Source organism: Scyliorhinus canicula, chromosome 15, assembly GCF_902713615.1.
Source record: "Scyliorhinus canicula chromosome 15, sScyCan1.1, whole genome shotgun sequence".
NCBI lineage: Eukaryota > Metazoa > Chordata > Chondrichthyes > Carcharhiniformes > Scyliorhinidae > Scyliorhinus > Scyliorhinus canicula.
The window spans coordinates 18,309,137-18,333,264 of record NC_052160.1 but is presented as its reverse complement, the minus strand read 5'-3'; the positions used below and the strand labels follow the sequence as shown (position 1 = coordinate 18,333,264).

Below are 24,128 nucleotides of genomic sequence, written 5' to 3'. Positions count from 1 at the left end.
TGGAAAATAGAAATTACAGTCATACAATTATAGCCATTGGAGTGTTTTTCTGAAGATAGTGCTGAATTACATTGTGAACACAATGTAGGCTCCCGCAAAGCATTGGTGGAGGACATAAAAAAGTTCAAAGTTGTCCTTAGGAGTATATTGATGAAAATATCCAGTTGTCAATGCTACTTGTCTATTGTAAATAGAAACAAAAAAATGCTCTGGAAATACTCAGCAGGTCTTGCAGGATCTTTGGAAAGAGAAACAGAGTTAACGTTTCACGTCTGATGAAAAGTCATTATTTCTTTTTCCACAGATGGTTCCAGGCCTACTGAGCAACATTCTCTCTAATGTTTTAGAGTAGTCCATGATTGATTTGTTTAAGTATGCAGGCTCTTTAATTTTTTTGTGCAGCAATGTAGCCACAATAACTTGAGCGGCTGACTTGTGAGCAGGGATATTTGAGTTGCTACATTGCATCTGAGTGCATCTAACATTTTCTCTTTTTATTTCAGACTTCCAGAATCCAATGTTGCACTCTCATACTAACGATTATCATCCTGATGCGTAAAAAAACCCATAAAGAGAATATAGTTGTTTTACGACTTAAATTAATGGCTGATGAAGGAACTAGAACAATCAAGATAAATGTACGGTATTTATTCTTGTTGTATGCATTAAAACTTGTGTATTGAGTAATACATTGATTATACGGAAAGGAACAAAACATTAAGGCATCTTACCTTTTTGCTTTCAGGTCCTACAATCAATTTCCTCTGCTGAAAATACTGCAAGGAGAACTTCAAACTTTCTTGATTGGATCACCATAATCAATATTTTTCAATTTCCAAATAAATCAGTGAACAGTGCTGGCAAAACATTAATAGCTGGATATTATGTCTGCGTGTCATAAACTCCAGCCTGCTTCATCCTCAATATCTCTTAATTGGTCTTTTGACATTGTTTCAAAATTATCTGCAACACGGAATTGCCCAGCATATCTTTGGAAGTCGTAACATTATTTTCACTGTGCTAAAAACTACAATTGGTTTAAATCTGGCATTATATATGCAGTAAATATTGTCTTGTTATTATTGTGCTGAGGAGATATATTTATAACTTTTTTGTGTGCAAATGTGTTTTTATATAAAAAGGAGCAAACAATTATGTTAGTTATTACACTGCTTTTACACATTGATTTCACAATTTAGGAATACATTATGGCCCAAAATGCTGTGGTAATAAAGACAGCAAAATGGTCAGCATTCATTGCCATTACTCCTCTGAAACCGACATCTTTGGGAGTCCATACATGCGTAGTTAAACATAAATACAGTAGCTGCTATTAGTGATTCTACATTTTCCATAGAGTGTGGTCATGAATTTACCCCACACCCACTCCAACCTGCAGTCTGCAATCAAATTAAAAAAACTGAACTGATGAGAGCTTCCACATTTATGCTATTAGTATCACCGTGAAAACCTTTGAAAACATTACACCTTGTTGAATGAAATATAACCAGGTTTTTAACAGCATACAAAGTTCATAATTACTACTGAACAACGTCACTGGTCTCACAAACTAATTTTATATTTGTAGAATTTCAAATATCTCCATTATGATATTCTTTTTAAGTTTATTATTTATCAGCTTCACTGGGAAGCCAGGGAAGAGATTGCTGAGCCTTTGGCTTTGATTTTTAGGTCATCATTGGCTACAGGAATAGTGCCAGAGGACTGGAGGATAGCAAATGTGGTCCCTTTGTTCAAGAAGGGGAGTAGAGATAACCCCGGTAACTATAGGCCGGTGAGCCTCACGTCTGTGGTGGGTAAAGTCTTGGAGAGGATTATAAAAGATACGATTTATAATCATCTAGATAGGAATAATATGATTAGGGATAGTCAGCATGGTTTTGTGAAGGGTAGGTCATGCCTCACAAACCTTATCGAGTTCTTTGAGAAGGTGACTGAACAGGTAGACGAGGGTAGAGCAGTTGATGTGGTGTATATGGATTTCAGTAAAGCGTTTGATAAGGTTCCCCACGGTCGGCTATTGCAGAAAATACGGAGGCTGGGGATTGAGGGTGATTTAGAGATGTGGATCAGAAATTGGCTAGTTGAAAGAAGACAGAGAGTGGTAGTTGATGGGAAATGTTCAGAATGGAGTTCAGTTACGAGTGGCGTACCACAAGGATCTGTTCTGGGGCCGTTGCTGTTTGTCATTTTTATAAATGACCTACAGGAGGGCGCAGAAGGATGGGTGAGTAAATTTGCAGACGACACTAAAGTCGGTGGAGTTGTAGACAGTGCGGAAGGATGTTGCAGGTTACAGAGGGACATAGATAAGCTGCAGAGCTGGGCTGAGAGGTGGCAAATGGAGTTTAATGTGGAGAAGTGTGAGGTGATTCACTTTGGAAAGAATAACAGGAATGCGGAATATTTGACTAATGGTAAAATTCTTGGTAGTGTGGATGAGCAGAGGGATCTCGGTGTCCATGTACATAGATCCCTGAAAGTTGCCACCCAGGTTGATAGGGTTGTGAAGAAGGCCTATGGTGTGTTGGCCTTTATTGGTAGAGGGATTGAGTTCCGGAGCCATGAGGTCATGATGCAGCTGTACCAAACTCTGGTACGGCCGCATTTGGAGTATTGCGTACAGTTCTGGTCGCCTCATTATAGGAAGGACGTGGAAGCTTTGGAACGGGTGCAGAGGAGATTTACCAGGATGTTGCCTGGTATGGAGGGAAAATCTTATGAGGAAAGGCTGATGGACTTGAGGTTGTTTTCGTTAGAGAGAAGAAGGTTAAGAGGTGACTTAATAGAGGCATACAAAATGATCAGAGGGTTAGATAGGGTGGACAGCGAGAGCCTTCTCCCGCGGATGGAGGTGGCTAGCACGAGGGGACATAGCCTTAAATTGAGGGGTAATAGATATAGGACAGAGGTCAGAGGTGGGTTTTTTACGCAAAGAGTGGTGAGGCCGTGGAATGCCCTACCTGCAACAGTAGTGAACTCGCCAACATTGAGGGCATTTAAAAATTTATTGGATAAGCATATGGATGATAAGGGCATAGTGTAGGTTAGATGGCCTTTAGTTTTTTTTTCTCCATGTCGGTGCAACATCGAGGGCCGAAGGGCCTGTACTGCGCTGTATCGTTCTATGTTCTATGTTCTATAACTTCAGTGCATGTCCCAATAATTTATTTTGCTCTTTGTAAAATATTTTGCATTTCGCTTCCTGGTTTTCAGCCTATGAGAATGATTCAATATGATTGATTGCTTAGCACACTTGGTGATATGGTTATTGTTGGATACCTTAACATCCCGTTGACTTTGTGCCGGATTCAAACTGCCCTCAAAAAATGGGAAATCTATCCGACAGAGATAGCTAGATCTTTGTGGGAAGCTTCCTTTGAGGTCAAGATTTGATTTGATTTGATTTACTGTCACATGTACCGAAGTTCAATGGCAGAGGAACAGTGGTGGGAGATAGTGATAAAGTGGTAATGTCACTAGAGTAGTAATCCAGAGGCCCAGGCTAACGCATCTGGTGGAATTGAAATTCAATGAATAAAATCTGTGGCGCGATTCTCCGACCCCCACGCCGGGTGGGAGAATCGCAGGAGTGCTGGGCGATTCCCGCCACGCTGCCCTGGCACCCCCACGCGATTCTCCCACCCCCCCCCCAAAACAGTGTGCCGCGTTTTACGACAGGCCGCTCGGAGAATCGGCGCTCGCCGTTTCTAACGGTCGAGCGGCGATTCGCCGGCCCGGATGGGCCGAGCGGCCTGCCCAATACGACCGGTTCACGTCGGCGCCAACCACACCTGGTCGCTGCCGGCGTGAACAGCGCGCGAACGCTGCGTGTGCGGCCTGTGGGGGCATGAGGGGAGGATCGAGCACCAGGGGGGTGCTCAATGGGGGTCTGGCCCACGATCAGTGTCCACCGATTGGTGGGCCGGCGTCTCTAAAAGACGCACTCTTTTCCCTCCACCGCCCCGCAAGATCACTCCTCCATGTCTTGCGGGGCGCCCGCGGGGAGGACGGCAACCGCGCATGTGCGGGTTGGCGCCGGCCAACCTGCGCATGCGCGGGTGACGTCATTTAAGCGCCGCTGGCCGCGTCATTTACGTGAAGGCCCGGCGCACAAATTTGACGCAGCGCCACTCTTAGACCCCCTGGGGGTGGGAGAATAGGGGGCAAGGAGCAGCCTCCGACGCTGGAGTGAAACACTCCGGTTTTCACTCCGGCATCGGCACTTTGTCGCCCATTGGGAGAATTGCGCCCCCTGGAATTTAAAACAGGTTTCAGTAATGGCGATTTATGAAACTAATCAAGATCAATTGTTGTAAAAACCCATCTGGTTCACTAATGTCCTTTAAGGAAGGAAATCTGCCATTCTTATCTGGTCTGGCCTTCATGTTACTCCAAATCCGCAGCAATGTGGTTGACTCTTAACAGGCCTCTAAAATGCCCCAGCAAGCTACTAAGTTCAAGTGTATTTTGCGTTGGGCAAATGCTGCCTTTGCCAGTCAAATGAACAGCTTTGTTCTGATTTGTGTCATGCATCTTGACTGTTGCGGTAGCTGTAACCTGTTCAGGTAAGTAGTGAGGACTCATTGCCTAAGAACGTGGTGCAAACAGATTCAATCAAGGTTTTCAAAAGAGAATTGAATAATTATAAAAATTTCAGGGCTATAGGGAAAATACTGTGGTGTGAGTTGTCTGTTATCATCATGGTGGGTCTTAGATGAGGTTGTCTATGGTCCCAATTTACAGATACTACTGGAGGCAAGGCTGTTGAACATTCCACTATGCACAGTATAAGGCTTTGCACGGGGGACTACATAGAATTATCACTCAGCATACTCAATTGTCATGAGATCTTACATCACTGATGATGTTGTCTGTCTGTTTACACATTTAACATTAACCCTTTATACATCTGCCCGAAAGTCTCTGAATCTATAAAATACATTATTTACATTATCCTACATTTCCCCCCCAGTCTCTGCCTTTATTCATGGTTCATAGAGATAAGCGTTGTGGTGGTTTCACCAATCTTCCTGACCTTGTTCTCAGCTCTATGAGGTTGTATAGGATTCATATTCTCCATGTTCTCTCTCGAACTCTGTACTGTAGTATGTGAATCAAACAAGGCCATTGGCTCTTTTCAGGTTACCTTTCGGATCATAGGGATAATTAGTCCATTCCATTGATGGTAGTTTTCTTGTAGCTGTAAGTCAGCTTCTGTTTCTTCTAACCTTTCCAATTCCAGTCTCTTCAAGGTATGATCGTGGATGTTGCATTTTTTTCCACAATTCGACCTTCATGACTGCAGTTCTGGTCACAGGTGAAATAGGTCCCTGATGTAATATTGACTCAATTTTTTGTTTCAATTATTATAAAAAATGCTTGCGGAAATTTCCTTGGAGTGAACAAGCACACTGGTTTTGCATCTGGTCTCAATGTCATGTAATAGTTTGTTTTCAGTTTCCCTAGACCAGTGAAGAATTTTAGATGTTCTATCCTGAATGCTGTTGTTTTTTCTTGGCTTCCAGAGTCACCTACGTTATAGATGAGCTGTAGATTTGTGCAAGACTTTTGGCTTAATGGTGAACACTTTTGGTTCTGGACAACATACAAAGTTTCTGTGATTTCTCTTCCTTTGTACTGAAGTTTGGCAGGCAACTGTCCCTTGAATGCCTCCTGGACAGTGGAGTCATATGGTCGATTGCTGAAGGAAGTCTTGCCTTGCCCACTGTTCTTTGTCTGGAAGAATTTAAACTCCTCCTCCAGGGTCTAATTTGAATTTTATGTTTTATTAAGCATAACATCTAAGCTCCAATAGTTCTCATTTGATCCTGTAATTTCTCCCAAGAATGGTGCTTTGTTATCTTTTTTATCTTCAACTTCTTGAATGTTACATGATCCAAATTATTTTTCCTTTAATTTTTGTGTTGCGAGCTTTTTGCTGTAGTATACTGATTTTAAAGGCAATCTCCTACAGGAGATTAGGTTAAAAAAAAAGATTTACAGATACTGTTGTGCGCAAGGCTGTTGATAAACTTTACCAAACATTCTACTAAGAATTACAGTCTAAGTCTTGGCATGAGACTCTGCATAGAGCTATCTCCTAGCATACTCTGTGATCTTTATTCATGATTATATAGATTGTCCATTTAAATATTTAACATTGCTCATGCAAAGGACTAGCATGGATATGATGGACCAAATGACCTCCTCTTCTGTAACCATTCTATACTTCACTGTAATACTATTTTGAGTCTTGGAGATGGTGGAGAGACATTATTGAGTATTAAGAGGTCAGCCATTTATTACAAGTACCTAGCCTTTGCCTTGCAGCCATAATGGTGATAGAATTAGTTTAGTTAAGCATTTAGTGTTCTGAAAATACTGACGTTACCTTGAGAATTTGCATTTAACAATTAATTTGCTGAGCATCTTACTTAATCTTGCATAATGATAGACTAATTAACTACCAGAAAACCACCTAGATGTGTAGCCACTTTTCATAGCGTTTTATCTCAGCCAAAAGTAGCAATATTCAATACTGGTTGCTATCTGTTGTTTAAAGGTCTTTGAAAGATATTTTATAGTGTTCATGCTGGTATTATGAAGCTTAGGTCAAATAACAAAAGGCTTCTAATGCACTGATACTACTCACTAATTTTGTGCAAATGTGTTTTTTGTGAAATTCAATTCAGTCAATCTATTGTTTTACAGAAGCACATTATACAAAATGTGGCTGAATTTGGCATCTGTAAAGTATAAATGACATAGAAATGACCAACTGGGATGTGCCAAATCATCACTTGGGCTGTAGCAGAAAAACCACTGAGATAAAGTTGAAACACAGTTGACCTGTTAGCGGCAACATTGAAATGCTGCACAGCTGAAACACTGTAACAGTACAGCACATGATTGGCTGGAAACCGGTTACTGGTATTGCTAGCCAACAGAAGTACAAGGTGGGGAATGGATTTGTTCGGTTTATAGTATTCAACCATTAAATATGACCTTCTGCAGGAACAGTTATTGTAAAGTATTTATGAGTGATGCCGTTAATTGTCGATAGGGCGGCACCGTGGCACAGTGGTTAGCACTGTTGCTTCACAGTGCCAGGGACCCGGGTTAGAATCCCGGCTTGGGTCACTGTCTATGCAGAATCTGCACGTTCTCTCCCTGTCTATGTGGGTTTCCTCCGGGTGCTCCGGTTTCCTCCCAGTCTGAAGATGAGCGGGTTAGGTCGATTGGTCGCGCTAAATTGCCCCATTGTGTCCAAAATAGGTAGGGTTGCTGGATTATGGGGATGGGGTGGAGGTGTGGGTTTGGGTAGGGTACTCTTTCAGGGGCCGGTGTAGACTCGATAGGCTGAATGGCCACCTTCTGCATTGTAATTTATATGAGAATAATAATCTTTATTATTGTCACAAATAGACTTACATTAACACTGCAATGAAGTTTCTGTGAAAATCCCCCAATCGTCACACTCTGGCGCCTGTTCGGGTACACTAAGGGAGAATTCAGAATGTCCAATTCACCTAACATCACGTCTTTCGGGACTTGTGGGAGAAAACTGGAGCACCCAGAGGAAATCCACACAAACACGGGGAGAACGTGCAGACTCTGCAAAGACAGTGACCCAATCCAGGAATCAAACCCGGGTCCCTGGCGCTGTGAAGCAACAGCGCTAACCACTGTGCTACCATGCCGCCCATCTAGTTGACTATCTATTTGCCTCTGGTGCTATGACTTTTATTGGAATTAATTCTGAGAGAAAGGATACACTGTCACTAAAGGCATTGATTGATCAGGGATAGTCAGCATGGTTTTGCTGGGGCAAGATCGTGTCTTACCAACGTAATCACATTTTTTTTAAGGAAGTAACAAGGAAGATTCTTGGGGGTAGTGTAATGGATGCTGTCAACACGGATTTTAGTAAGGCATTTGACAAGGTCCACATGGCAGACTGGTCAGAAAAGTGAAATCCCATGGATACAAGGGAAAGTGATGAGTTGGATCCAAAATTGACTCAACAACAGGAAACAAAGGGTAATAGATGTTTTTGTGAATGGAAAGCAGTTTCCAGTGACATTCCACAGGGCTCACTGTTGGGGCCCTGGATATTTGTTGTGCATATAAATGATTTAGACTTAAAGAGGGAGGCATGATTGGGAAATTTTGCAGATGATACAAAAAATGGCCATGTAATTGATAGTGATGAGGATAGATAGCTATTGTCTCCAGAATGATATTAATAATTTAGGTGAATGGGTGTAAAATAGTAAATGGAATTCAATACAAAGTGTGAAGTAATGCATTTGGGAGGGCAAACAAAACTACACAGTAAACAGGAGGATATTGAAAGGAGTAGTGGAAGTGAGAGACCTTGAAGTGCAGTTCAATAGGTCCCTGAAGGTAGCAGGACAGGTAGATAAGGAGGTAAAGAAAGCATATATAATGGTTTCCTTTATTAAAGCCAATAACAAAGAAAATTACAGCATGTAACAGGCCCTTCAGCCCTCCAAGCCTGCACCGACCATGCTGCCCGTCTGAACTAAAACCCCCTACCCTTCTGGGGACCATATCCCTCCATTCCCATCCTAGTCATGTATTTGTCAAGACGCCGCTTAAAAGTCACTATCGTATCTGCTTCCATCACCTACCCTGGTAGCGGGTTCCAGGCTCCCACCACCCTCTTTGTAAAAACATGCCTCATACATCCCCTTTAAACCATGGCCCCCGCATCTTAAACCTATGCCTCCTAGTAATTGATTCTTCCAACCTGTGAAAAAGCTTCTGACTATCCACTCCGCCCATGCCCCTCATAATCTTGTAGATTTCAATCAGGTCACCCCTCAACCTCCGTCGTTCCAGTGCGAACAAACCAAGTTTCTCCAACCTCTCCTCATAGCTAATGTCCTCCATACCAGGCAACATCCTGGTAAATCTTTTCTGTATCCTCTCCAAAGCTACCACATCCTTCTGGTAGATTGCCGACCAGAATTGAACACTGTATTCCTATAGCCGAAGTTTGAATACAAAAGCAGGATGTAATGCTGGATCTGTATAAAATGCTGGTTCGGCCACAGCTGGAAGTCTGTGTTTCGTTCCGGTCACCACATTACAGGAAGGACATAATTGATGTGGAGACAGTACAGAGCAGATGTACAAGAATCTAGCCAGGACTTAAAAATTGAAGCTATGAGGAAAGATGAGATAAGCTTGGGTGTTTTCCTTAGAACAGAGGAGGCTGAGGGGTGACCTAGGTGTACAAAATTATGAGGGGCCTAGATAGGGTAAACATGAAAGACCTGTTTCCTCCAGCTGAGGGGTCAATTACCAGGAGGCATAGACTTAATGTGATTGGTAGAAGGACTAGAGGGACACGGGGAAAAGCTTTGTCACCCAGAGGATGATGAGTGTCTGGAATTCACTGCCCAAATTGGTGGTTGAGGCACAAATACTCAACTTATTAAAAAGATACCTGGATCTGCATCTGAAGTGCTGGAATCTGGAAGGTTATGGACCAGGTGCTGGAAAGTGGGATTAAAACAAGCAATTAGTTTCTTTTTTATCCTTTTTTGGCTGGCACAAACATGATTGGCCAAACAACTTTTTCTGTGCTGTAACTTTTCTATAGTTCTATGGTTCCAACTGGTAATAATTCTGAAGCAAAGAGCCGCATTCAACAGTCTAAATTTTGAGTAGACCCAAAGGGCCGAATGGCCTTCTCCTGCTCTATAACTCCTATGTTTCTATATAAGCTGCCTTGTCAAAACTTTCCTTGATAAATCTCATCAAAGCTGAAGGAAAAAGTTTTAATTCAAAATACAATATGCAGGATAAAAGTACATAGTAAAGTGACTTGACATTAAAAAGTAAAAAGAATTGTTGGACTGTGTCTTCTCTTCTTTGGCAGTCCCTCAGGACCAAGCATGTTGTGCTTCATCGCTGGCTGAAGAGAAGACACTGCTGTTGAACCACCTTTCTTGTCAATGGATTTGGAAGATGTATCGAAGGCACCGCTAATGGTGCATCTCCTGTTCTTTGCATTGTAGGGAGATCCAAGAAAAATGCAAGGAACAGCACCAACTGTTCAACCACTGTACATGGCCTTTTTTGACCTCACAAAAGCCTTTGACTTTGTCAACTGTGAAGGCTTATGAAGTATCTTCCTCAATATTGGCTGCCTTCAGAAACTTATCGTCATCCTCTCCCTACTTCATGATGAAATGCAAGCCGTGATCCTCACCAACAGAATCACCACGGATCCGATTTCAGTGAAACTGAAGTCAAACAAGGCTCTTGTCATTGCACCAACCCTCCTCTCTATTCCTTGAAGCAAAACTGCAACTCACCTCTGGAAAGTTATCTATAGTCATGGAGATAATTTCTGAAATCAAAATACTATATTGTATATTCATAGTACACAATAGCAGCTCGTTTTTGTACACCAACCAATATTCATGAATATATGACTATGTAGATATGATTTTCCACCAACACTTGTAGGATAACACCTTATGTTTGCAACATATTCTCTTCAGCAGTCCTATTTGCTTTCCAATTCATTTTTATTTTCTATTGCTGTATTTTCAGGTTTATTTATGTTTTTCGTTTGCGACTACAAAATTCACTGTATTATTGCATTGTTAAATACAGAATGTATTAAACACCCACTTGGTAATGCAAAGCATTCTAGGCTGACAGTACATCAGTTAATGTCAAACTCATTAAATCCATTAATTAGCTTTTAATGTCAGAAAAGAGTGGCTTGGGTGAAAAAGGACAATTGAGCAAATAAATTATTGAAAACTTTAAGAAGATTACATAAGCTTCTTTATTATTTTTAAATTACATAACAACCTAATTCATTACAGGACTGACATTTCACAAGTGAAAAATTCTTGTACAACCATAGGGAATTTTTAGCCTGAATGTTGTTTAAGATATTTAATGAAAACTGGTACATTTAGAAATAGATTTGGCAAACCTTCAGCTATGCAGATTATCTCTGAAAAGGCGTCACGGTAGCACATTGGCTAGCACAGTTGCTTCACAGCACCAGGGTCCCAGGTTCGATTTCCGGCTTGGGTCACTGTCTGTGCAGAGTCTGCATGTTCTCCCTGTCTGTGTGCGATTCCTCCGGGTGCTCCGGTTTCCTCCAACAAGTCCTGAAAAACGTGCTGTTAGGTAATTTGGACATTCTGAATTCTCCCTCTGTGTACCCGAACAGGCGCCGGAATGTGGCGAATAGAGGTTTTTTACAGTAATTACCTTGCAATGTTGATGTAAGCCTACTTGTGACAATAACGATTATTATTATAGCTTACTGAAACCAGTTTTACCCATCCATACCACCAGCGGGGAACCTTGCAGTCGTATACTGGGAATTCAGCTGCATTGTCCAGAACTGTTTGCCTGTATTTCCAATTAAGCAGTGGTGGACTGCAACATTCGGCAACGGCTATGCAAATGTACAACATCGTTCCTATTGTGGTTTCTGATGTTTTTCACTTTTGCTCAATATTTGTTTGGGTGGAGAGGAAACAGAGGAGCAGTTACAAACAGTTGGAGCTATGTTTTATACAGTATTCTTCCATTGATGCCAATTATGGAGAGGATCCAGAATTACTCCATTACAGACACCAGGTGACGCGACTTCAAAATAGCTTGAGGAACTTATGTTACTGGCATGTGACGTGGTTTGCTACAGTCAGTCCACTCTGGACCAACTCTCAGACCTCCTATGGTCATATTCTCTTATGGTCTCCTGCCATGGACTTGCATCATAATCAATGTTCCCAGAGCAGCTTAACACAAAATACTTAAGAAATTCTATGGCTACAACAAAACTGAAAGGGGTATATTGTTTTCTAAACTAAAAAGGGAACTACTTTGGAAAAATGCCTCCTTTAGACCAGAAGACGTAGGAGCGGGTCTTTTGCCTCATTGAGTCTGCTCCATCTTTAAATAAGATCATGACTGATCTCCATTTTCCCACCTTATCCATTACCATGGATTCCTTTCTTGTTAAAAATCAGTTTTTCTCAGCCTTGAAAATATTTTATGGCCCAGCCTAAACAGCTCTCTGCGGTAAAGAATTCCACAAATTCAGTACCCTCTGAGAGAAGAAATTCCGCCTTATCTCTGTCTTAAATGGGTGACCCTTTACTCCGAGATTATGCCCTCTGGTCCTAGACTCTCCCAAAAGGGCAAACAACCTCACAGCATCTTAATTTCATAGACATTTGCTCCTATTCAATGTTTATGAAGGCACGTGCATGCCACCAATCTAACAATTTTAATAGCTTAATTTTTCAATAGCGATTGGAACGAAAATTTGACTCATTTTTCAAATTTTCTTTCATCACTTCTTCTTTAAAAGCTTTTCAAAGAGATCAAAATTGGTTTAGGTGACTCTGGCTTCAAGCTAAAGATTTTTAGGGTCAAACTAATCTCTGACAGAGGCACAATATGGGCACTATTTGTGATCAATAGAAAGAAAAGTTGAGCGGTGCATATAACGTCAGCTAAAGTTGTACTTGATGAGACCATCAATTCACGCGACACGTGGTTAGAAGTGAACAGTGGTTTTAATTGTCTTACAACAGAGCCTGCCTGTGACACTTGAACTCCAGATGAACTGGCAGGCAGGCTCTCAGCATCAACCTTTATACATCCGGTTAAGGGGAGGAGCCATGGGTGGAGCCAAGGGTGGAGCCCAGTACAAGCTCCTCATCTCCCCTTATGGGTAGAGCTGCGCAACTACACGTGTTCCAATACAATATACAGGCTCAACACATGTTGTACAATAGTGTGGATTATTAAGGGTTTATAATTCACCACAGAACTTCACCACTACTTGACTTTAAGGGTCTGAATTTTGTCTCTATGTTTGTAGATCTGCTATATTATGTTGTCCATCTCTGCACAATACTATCACAATACTGCAAAACCAATATTTTACCTAATGCAGAATTTCCTGAACTGTACCAAAACCGACATTAAAAAGCCTATTGAAGCTGATTGTATGCAAATTGGCTGCTGAGTTTCCTCTATTGTGATAGGGATTGAACCTGAAAAATTAATTAGTTGTAATATAACTTTGCGAGGGTGAGGTGGGGAATCCAGATGTCATGAAAGGTGATATAAAAATGCAAGTTCTTTCATGCTCTACTTTGTCTTGGTCACAATCTTTCCGACATATCAAGATATTAGAAGCGGAAGCCTCTTCCTCTTTATCCATAAAACTTTAAAGCATGAAGAATGTGAACAACCGTAAACATGTTCAACAAAGAAAATGTTATTTTGTATTGTGTCCAATTTTGCACACCACACTTAGGAACAATGTCAAGGTCTTGTGGACAGTGCAGAGGGGACCAGCAATGAGAGCACCAGTCGCCGATTCATGGATCAAGCTGCACCACGTTGCAAGTCTCAACACTTTAATGATGAGTCAGAGCACAAGCAGAGAAAGAAAGGAATCAAATCCCGTTTTCCGAAACACATTACTTTGTGGGATTCCTTCCCCAGTGTCCAAACATCGGCCTGCTCAGTCACATGGAAGACCCAGGGCAGGAACTCACGACTCTAAGTAAACCTCATCCTTGCATCGGGTGCTGCCGACAACACCAGATCTCTAGTTTCTGAATCCAGAAGGTTGCAGTTTCAAACCCTACCACAGGTACTTCAACGTATGTTGGCTGACAACAGCAACTTGTATTTTTATAAGGCCTTTAATATAATGGGGACTGGTTTAGTTCAGTTGACTGGACAGCTGGTTCATGATGCAGAACAAGGCCGACAACATGGGTACAATTCCTGTACCGGCTGAGGTTATTCATGAAGGTCTGCCTTCTCAACCTTGTCCCCTTGCCTGAGGTGTGGTGATCCTCAGGTTAAAATCACCACCAGTCAGCTCTCCCCCTCAAAGGGGAAAGCAGCCTATGGTCATCTGGGACTATGGCGGCTTTACTAATGAGACTTCCAGAAGCGCTTCAGCAGCATTATAAAACAAAGTATAACACTTAACCACATAAGATCAAATGACCAAAAACACTTTATCAAAAAGGAAGGTTTCAAGGAGTATCTTTAGTAGGAAGGTGCAGTAGGGAGAGAATTTGAGGCCCAGGTAAATGAAGGCAGAGCCACCAATTGTGGAGTAATAAAAAGTGACATACAAGAGGCCAGGTAATAAAAAGTGACATACAAGAGGAGTGCATACTGTATAAGGTATGTGACTGGAGGATATTACAGAGATGGGGTGGGAGGGGAGGTGAGGTGAGGGCATGGAGGAATTTGAAAACAAGCATGAGCATTTTTAAGTCAGCACGTTGCTTGACCGTGAGACAATGCAAGTCAGTGAGATAAGGGGAATGGGAGTTGGTATCAGTTGAGACATGGGGGCAGCAATATTTTGGATGACCTCGAGCTTATGGGGGTGCCCAGTAAGAAGTCTTACAACACCAGTTGATGAAAGAGCTGGTTGGGAACACTAGTGATTCCAAATAAACCTGTTGGGCTTTAACCTGGTGTTGTAAGACTTCTTACTGTGCCCACCCCAGTCCAACGCTGGCATCTCCACATGATGGAGGTGCGGAATGGGAGGCCAGGCAGGAGTGCGTTGGGAAAACCAGGAACAGATAAGGCCAGAGGTTACAAAGACGTGAATAAGAGTGGCGGGCGAGCTGGGCAGGCAGCTGCTGGACTCGTGACCTCGTGTGGCTGTGTTTTGTTTTGTGTGGGAACTTGGTGCGTGCAAAATAACCATGCGGCGCTTTGGACAGCGGCTCAACTTTTTAAAAAAAAACCACTTCACCGAGATTGTCAATGTGCACTGTGGTGTGGGGATGCTTGGGTGGGCGCTACATCAATGCGGGTCTTCTGCTGCGTGCAAGACGTGAAGAGGGATTATTGACCCCGAGGTGGCTACTCTTTTTTTTTACCCTACCGTCTCTCTCTCTGTCCGTCTATGTTGAGGGGCTGAGGCCACACCTCTTGCCTATGTGTGCACAGTGCCGCTACCGCCATGTTGTGGAGGGGCGGACTGCAGCAGCTCGAGCGACAGAACGCTCGGCCGTTAGCGGGGGAAACGCCCAGAAGCTTCTGGGCGCCGGCGCGCGGGTGCGGCTGCGGAGCTGCCATGAAGGTAAGAGCGACGAAACCAGAGAGAGAGAGAGGAAAGAAGGCAAAAGGAATAGAGCGTTTGAGGAGAAAGAGGGCGACAAGTGGATCTCTCTCTTGCCCCCCCCCCCAATCACATTTTGGTTAACCAAAAACCTTCTGCATCCACGAAGCCGACCGAGGCCGGGAGGGGCGGGCGCAGGCTTCGACCAGCAGTCAGGCCCGCCCGGGCTTTAAACTTGTTGTCGTCGCCCCTTCCCAAGAAGGGATGAAATACAATTTAGCACCGGTTGCAGGCTGGCCGAGGGTGCTTAAAGATCTGGGAGATAGGTGTTGCTCCCCGCTTTCTGTTGCCCACTAACTGTGCGGCGCATACCTTGCCTCTTCTCCGCCCCAAATCAGTGTCTGTCAGTGAAACTGAGGAGCGTTTTAAAAGGATTTCAGCAACAGTCGTGCAGACTCATTCCTCTTCTCTCTCCCCCCCCCCCCCCCCCCCCCCAAGTTTTACTATAACTGTTAAAGCCATCATCCTGTTATATATGTCTTCATAAATTGTTTCATTTTGTGGTGGTGGTGGTGGTGGGGGGGATGGATAAGCCCATATGTTTAAAAAACCTTATCGAACTATTCATCAATTCTTGTTAATAGGTTTCATTTTTTTACAATCTAGTCATGTACCCAGTGATGCAATTTTTAAAAACAAAATCAGGGTGTTGATTAACTTTCAGCAGTGTCTGTAAACCATGTAAAATCCTGGACCGTCTTCCTCTCCCCTTTGTTTTTTTTTTCTCCAGCTCACTTTTCGGTGATCACCAAGGCATTCATTGATTTATGGTTTTCACCCTAAAATGGATGGAAATGGGGAATTTGACCCCCCCCCCCCCCCCCCCCCCCGAATCACTAGTAATCCTGGAATCATCTATAATTACAAGAAATGACTTATTTACCCACTGTAAACCAGTGATCCTGATATTGGTTGCATTTTGGGCAAAGGAAAAGCAATTTGCAGAATTTGAACCGAGGCAAAATGTTTTTCGGGAAAGTTAAGATAAGGATACAACGATGAAGGGTTTAACTGTAAGTTGTGATTACAGTGCTTAATTTCAACCACATTCATTTGTTCGGCATCTTTCACTATTTGAGGGCATCCTATTACGTTTTCATAGTCAAGTACTTTCAAAATCTTGTGATTGCTGTAAACTAGGAAAATAAGTTAAAATTGTATAATGGGAATATATTTTGATGTCACTTGCTCATACAGTTCTATTGTATACAAGTTACTCAAGAATGATGATTCATATTTTAAATTGAGCAGTGACTTGTAGGGCTGTGGTGAGTTAGGAAATTTGTGACGTACACTAACTCAGATTCTGAGATATTGTAAATAGGTAGGGACAGAAATATTTGCATCTTTCTATTGAGTTAATTCTTGTCTGTTCAGTCACGTTCTCATTCTGATGCACCTTATGCAATAACTAAGGTGTGTATTTCTACATTCATAAATAGAATCGGTGCAGCCACACGATAGCATAGAATATTGCATTTAATTGCTTTGTGCGTTTTGCTTACACTAGTTTTTGCTAAGACTAATTTTATTTGTGTAAAGTGGAATGCTGCTACCACTTGCAGATAAGGATACAAAAGCTTTCAACTTTGTTACAATTGCCTATTAATATAGGTTATTTTCTTATAGTTTTGTTTCTAAGTAGCTTTTTTATGTCTGATGGTTTTTATTTGAAACATTTGATTTTACTGGATGTAATACATTTTCGAAGTTGGTGAATGTCAAAGACTCCTATATAGTAAGGAGGTAAGATCTATGTCTAAGCAAAATCTACTACTTTGGAACTCAATATCAGTAATGCAACATTTTGTTTGATGTTTTAAATGCTCTCACATGAACTTTATAGTGCACAGCATTTGGCTGGTGGGTGCTGACCATGAATAAGGATTATCCTTTAGCTTGAAGTTAAATGTTACCAAGCAGTTCGATTGACTTTTATGACAAAAATGTAATGTAGCTGAGCAATTCTAATTTCAAAGCTGTCTTAAACCTGAAGGTTGTGTTGCATATGGCACTCATTTTAGATGAGCTGGTACATGTTGAAAGATATTTATCCAAATCTGTTGGCCCTACAATTTCAGACCCGCAGTACGAGTTGCACTATCATTTAGTTGCAGCTTTAATATCCTTTGATTGAAGGACAAACATTTGACAGTGGAGCATTTCTTCAGTGCTTTATCAGTGTTGATCTAGATTATGTACCCAAGTTCTGGATGAGAGCTCAAACTCATAAGCTTCTGTCTCCAGGTCAAGAATGCTACTAAGCTGGCATCTCAAATGCAAATTTTCCTGACCCATGGTGATAAATCTGAAAACTAACTAATAACCAGCAGAAGGCAATTTACCAAACATATGTTGGTACTTATGATACAGCCTTCCTCTCTTCTGTGGTCATCTGAACATTGGTTGCAGTAGCATCCTTCCATTATTGGGCTTTCTTCTATAGCCTCTCTTCTATAAGATTACATCAAGGATACGCAAATCTATTATGTTATAGACATGAAGGGCAGCGCAGTGGTTAGCACTGCTGTCTCACAGCACCAAGGTACCAGGTTCGATCCTGGCTCTGGATCACTGTCTGGGTGGAGTTTGCACAGTCTCCCCGTTTGCGTGGGTTTCGCCCCCACAACCCAAAGACGTGCAGGGTAGGTAGATTGGCCACACTAAATTGTCCCTTAATTGGAAAAAATGAATTGGGTACTCTAAATTTATAAGTACAGACATGAATTCCTGTCAACATTTTACATCACCAATCCCTTTACCTGCATTTATGATAGAAACTGCAAATATAAACTTGTCACACTGACTGACGTTCTCCTGCTTCTGGTGCTAGTACAGTACCTCCCCTACTCTGAGACTGAGATTGTCTTTTAATTTATGGATACAGTGGGAATGCCATGACTACCTCTGGACAATAGGAGGATAAAAGTAACTTTTGTGATATATTTAAGCTGATTGTCAAGGATTGATGACCGGGAAACGTTTGTTACAATACTTAAAGCATGCTTGCTGTATATAGTTTTGCTTATACATTTTATGCCATTAAATCCCAACGGCTTAACATACAGTGAATAACTTTAAAGATTATTAACATATAAACTTTTGCAAGGATTAAGATTTCACTAGCATCATTTGAGGTGAATAATCTGTTTTTGTTGACTCCCATTGGAACAAAATGTGATCAACATTTAAGAAAACTTAATAGGACCTTCAGTGTGAATCATTGGATCAACAAGAATAATGTGCATTTATATAGTACCTTTAACATAGCAAAATGTTGCAAGGCACTTCACAGGAATAATTATGAAATAAAATTTGACACCAGTCCCCAGGCAGGAATTCCTTTGTTTAACATCTATTGCATGGTACCCTGATAATGTACTTCCTTTTAACCCATAAGTTTCAAGAGTCATGAGTCTTAGCAACCAAGTCAAGTTGATATGTTACTGGCAATAGTAGTTATGAAACCTCGTCTACTATTCCTTTAATATCGTAAATGTTATCATCCGATTTTGAGAACTTTTTTTTCTTCTAAAAGATCCAATAATGAATATAGACAGTTGATTGACTTCAGTATCTTGTTTTACACCCTTTGTGGGTGTTCCTATATAAGATTTAGCAAGTAATTCCAGGTTTTTGGCATTCCATTTTCTTTTGGGAAATGCATGGAGAAGAGCATGTTGTGACTGAATTAATTGGAAGTCTCCCTTTCCCAGAACCATCCACAGATCACAGCCCATCTTAATATATCCATTGGAGATCCTAATGTGTTTTTGACCCTCCTTCCATCTCACATTGTAACATACAGTTTTTTAAATGGCTGTCTGTATGTTTATTCCATACGTTGATCTTTCTGTGCATGAAGAATAGTTTTTTTTTACTAATATCAATCCTAGAATTTGTATTAAACCTGTGTTGCCATGTTTTACTTCTGCAGTTTAATTTAAGATTATGGGCTGAATTCTCCATTTGGGAGACTTCCATCGAGGCTGAATTGTAACTGGTTTACGTTCCCTCGGGAGCACAAACCAGTGAGCGATTCAGTGTTACACGCCATGTAAATTAATGCATGGCGTGGAAATGAGGGATTCCCATGGAATCCCACTATCAGGCCGCAATCTTGAGCGGGCAGCCCGATAGCGAGGTCCCGTGGCCAGCTGCACCGCACAGCAGCCCCTCCACCCCTGGATTGCGTGGGTGCCCCAAGTACAAGAGTGACCTGACCCGTGCCCCTTCTTACAAGGGCTGCTGTAACAGGCGCCCCCCCCCCCCCCCATCCTCGCCACATGCCCCTGTAGCAGGCAGTGATCCCCCAAGAGCCGTACCTGCAGTAAAAGCACACACTTGAGTGATTGGAATGTATTTGGCATGCACTTACCTCTCTTTGATGTGGTCAATGTTTACAAACAATGGGGTTTCACCACTTAGGCCACTGAGATGTAGGGAGATGAATGAACTAAAGGTTCAGATGGTTTGTTGAAGTTGCCAATCACAGACCATTACAAGTAACCTAATAGGCTTGCAGCTAATGGATCTGTGGGAATCAGATGCGGTAAAATAGCTGTTCTCCTTTGAGGAATGGACATGTGAAGTTTCAAAGCTAAGTGTCACAGCTGTAATTCCCCTCCTTGCCTCAGACTGCACAGCTCACTAGCTTCCAGACAGGGGTCCCTTCATTTCCGGGCAGTGGGGGATGAGGTCCCTTCAGGCAGGGGTCCCTGCGGGTAGGGGAGGATCTGATATGGGAGGAGTGGGCAGGCAGTGCATTGTTTGGGGGTGGAGGGCATGGTTGTTTCTGCCACCACACCAGGGCCATGCTGGTAGAGACCACAAATGATCCATGCCCACGTGATTCCTGGCTGCGGGGTCCCAAGAATCACCGAAGGCTGGAGCATTGGGCCCGCTAAATAGATGCAAATGGGTCATTAAGATTCATTTGCATTTATTCCCCCACCAGCATGCATCGTGGCACTCGTTCAAGGTGCCGAACCTGATTTTCCCCTGATGCCTCATTCTCCATCTCATCGGGGAACATGATCTGGGATGGCGAATCCCGCCTATATTTTAGTTTAACAGTTTGATATAGTTCCATCATACTTTCCCAGCAGAAACCTCCCATATTGTATAATTATGTATTGACTGTGGTGTTCAACATTTGTTAACTGCATTGATCAGACACATTTGTCACTGAGTCTACTCAGACTCCCTTGTCTTTTTAACTTTGGTTTTGGTTATTAGAACACTATTCATGGAATATATGAGTTGGCTTTCTTTTGTCCTATGTATAGAACATAGAAAAATACAGCACGGAACAGGCCCTTTGGCCCACGATGTTGTGCCGAACTTTTGTCCTAGATTAATAACAGATTAATCTACACCCCATCATTCTACCATAATCCATGTACATATCCAATAGCTGCTTGAAGGTCCCTAATGTTTCCGACTCAACTACTTCCACAGGCAGTGCATTCCATGCCCCCACTACTCTCTGGGTAAAGAACCTAGCTCTGACATTCTCCGTATATTTTCCACCATTCACCTTAAATTTATGTCCCCTTGTAATAGTTTGTTCCACCCGGGGGAAAAAGTCTCTGACTGTCTACTCAATTCAAATCGCTTATTGTCACGAGTAGGCTTCAATGAAGTTACTGTGAAAAGCCCCTAGTCGCCACATTCCAGCGCCTGTTCGGGGAGGCTGGTACGGGAATTGAACTGTGCTGCTGGTCTGCCTGGGTCTGCTTTAAAAGTCAGCGATTTAGCCCAATGCACTAAACCAGCCCCTAATCTATCTATTCCCCTGATCATCTTACAGACCTGTATCAAGTCGCCCCTCATCCTTCTCCGTTCTAATGAGAAAAGGCCTAGCACCCTCAACCTTTCCTCGTAAGGCCTACTCTCCATTCCAGGCAATATCCTGGTAAATCTCCTTTGCACCTTTTCCAAAGCTTCCACATCCTTCCTAAAATGAGGCGACCAGAACTGCACACAGTACTCCAAATGTGGCCGTACCAAGGTTTTGTACAGCTGCATCATCACCTCATAGCTCTTAAATTCAATCCCTCTGCTAATAAACGCTAGCACACCATAGGCCTTCTTCACAGCTCTATCACTTGAGTGGCAACTTTCAAAGATCTATGAACATAGACCCCAAGATCTCTCTGCTCCTCCACATTGCCAAGAACCCTACTGCTAACCCTGTATTCCGCATTCATATTTGTCCTTCCAAAATGGACAAGCTCACACTTTTCAGCGTTAAACTCCATCTGCCACTTCTCAGCCCAGCTCGGCATCCTAACTATGTCTCTTTGCAGCCGACAACAGCCCTCACCACTATCCACAACTCCACCAATCTTCGTATCGTCTGCAAATTTACTGACCCACCCTTCAACTCCCTCATCCAAGTCATTAATGAAAATCACAAACAGCAGAGGACCCAGAACTGATCCCTGTGGTACGCCACTGGTAACTGGGCTCCAGGCTGAATATTTGCCATCCACCACCACTCTCTGACTTCTATCGGTTAGCCAGTACATTATCCAACTGGCCAGATTTCCCACTATCCCATGCCTTACTTTCTGCATAAGCCTACAATGGGGAACCTTATCAAATGCCTTACTAAAATCCATGTACACCACATCCACTGCTTTACCTTCATCCACGTGCTTGGTCACCTCCTCAAATAATTCAATAAGACTTGTGAGGCAAGACCTACCCCTCACAAATCCGTGCTGACTATCCCTAATCAAGCAGTGTCTTTCCAGATGCTCAGAAATCCTATCCCTCAGTACCCTTTCCATTACTTTGCCTACCACCGAAGTAAGACTAACTGGCCTGTAAATCCCAGGGTTCTCCCTATTCCCTTTTTTGAACAGGGGCATGCCATTCGCCACTCTTCAATCCTCTGGTAACACCCCTGTTGACAGTGAGGACGAAAAGATCATTGCCAACGGCTCTGCAATTTCATCTTTTGCTTCCCATAGAATCCTTGGATACATCCCATCAGGCCCGGGGGGGTTGTCTATCCTCAATTTCTTCAAAATGCCCAATACATCTTCCTAACAAGTATCTCCTCGAGCTTACCAGTCTGTTTCACACTGTCCTCTCCAACAATATGGCCCCTCTCATTCGTTAATACTGAAGAAAAGTACTCGTTCAAGACCTCTCCTATCTCTTCAGACCCGATACACAATCTCCCGCTACTGTCCTTGATCGGACCCACCCTCGCTCTAGTCATTCTCATATTTCTCACATATGTGTAAAAGGCCTTGGGGTTTTCCTTGATTCTACCCGGTCAATGATTTTTCATGCCCTCTCTTAGCTCTCCTAATCCCTTTCTTCAGTTCCCTCCTGGCTATCTTGTATCCCTCCAGTGCCCTGTCTGAACCTTGTTTCCTCAGCCTTACATAAGTATCCTTCTTCCTCTTAACAAGACATTTAACCTCTCTTGTCAACCATGGTTCCCTCACTCGATCATCTCTTCCCTGCCTGGCATATCAAGGACGCGTAGTATCTGTTCCTTTTTTTTTAAATTTTAGATTAGCCAATTATTTTTTCCAATTAAGGGGCAATTTAGCGTGGCCAATCCACCTACTCTGCACATTTTTGGGTTGTGGGGGCGAAACCCACGCAGACACGGGGAGAACGTGCAAACTCCACACGGACAGTGACCCAGAGCCGGGATCGAACCTGGGACCTCAGCGCCGTGAGGCGGTTGTGCTAACCACTAGGCCACCGTGCTGCCCTGTAGTATCTGTTCCTTGAGCAAGTTTCACATTTCAATTGTGTCCTTCCCTGACAGCCCATGTTCCCAATTTATGCACTTCAGTTCTTGTCTGACAGCATCGTATTTACCCTTCCCCCAATTGCAAACCTTGCTCTGTTGCACGCACCTATCCCTCTCCATTACTAAAGTGAAAGTCACAGAATTGTGGTCACTATCTCCAAAATGCTCCCCCACTAACAAATCTATCACTTGCTCTGATTCATTACCAAGTACCAAATCTAATATGGCTTCCCCTCTGGTTGGACAATCTACATACTGTGTTAGAAAAGCTTCCTGGACACACTGCACAAACACCACCCCATCCAAACTATTTGATCTAAAGAGTTTCCACTCATATTTGGGAAGTTGAAGTCACCCATGACTATGACCCTGTGCCTTCTGCACCTTTCCAAAATCTGTTTCCCAATCTGTTCCTCCACATCTCTGCTGCTATTGGGGGGCCTATAGAAAACTCCCAACAAGGTGACTGCTCTTTTCCTATTTCTGACTTCAACCCATGCTACCTCAGTAGGCAGATCCTCCTCGAACTGCCTTTCTGCAGCTGTTATACTATCTCTAGCAAGTTACATTAGTCTGGATTAAATGTCATCCCCTGTTGTTCTATCTTCTTTAATTTTTTTACTGTTATTCATTGTTACAATCCCAGCTGATAACACTGGGCAAATTATATCCCAAAACAAAACATACCTTGATAGATCCTCAGTTACCAAACAAATTCACAACTTTTAATACAAAGATATTTATTAAAACAAGAAAGTTAATTCTATTGCACCAGCAAAAATGTTTCAAAGATCTCAATACAAACACAAGAAGATCATTCAAAGTTCTACCATATCGGCGGCACAGTGGTTAGCCCCGCTACCTCGCATCGCCAGGGTCCTCAGTTCAATTCCAGCCTTGGGTGACTGTGTGGAGTGTGCACATTCTCCCCGTCTCCGTGCGTTTGTTCCGGGTGCTCCGGTTTCCTCCCACAGTCCAAAGGGTGTGCGCAGGTTAGGGTGGATTGGCCATGCTAAATTGCCCCTTGCTGTCAAACAGGTTACATGGGGCTATGGGGATATGGTGCAGGTGCGGGCTTGAGTAGGGTGCTCTTTCCAAGGGCTGGTGCAGACTCGATGGTCCGAATGGCCTCTTGCATTC

General features: G+C 42.7%; 1 protein-coding gene and 1 long non-coding RNA gene across 4 annotated transcripts in view; both read left to right on the top strand.

The window, feature by feature from the left end:
* Positions 1-504: 504 nt before the first annotated feature.
* LOC119978205 lies at positions 505-1,149 on the top strand. The gene is made up of 2 exons (XR_005463400.1): positions 505-638; positions 746-1,149. It is a non-coding gene; the product is annotated as an uncharacterized LOC119978205 (long non-coding RNA).
* A 13,865-nt stretch (positions 1,150-15,014) lies between these two features.
* The window catches only part of epn2 (epsin 2), a 71,897-nt gene continuing 62,783 nt past the window's right edge, over positions 15,015-24,128 (top strand). For 2 of the 3 annotated variants that reach the window (XM_038820604.1, XM_038820600.1), the window contains exon 1: positions 15,015-15,166. The gene's annotated coding sequence lies outside the window, so the exon portion shown is untranslated. Of the gene's footprint in view, positions 15,167-16,080; positions 16,219-24,128 lie in introns of those variants that run through there. The other variant, XM_038820603.1, reaches the window with a different exon arrangement.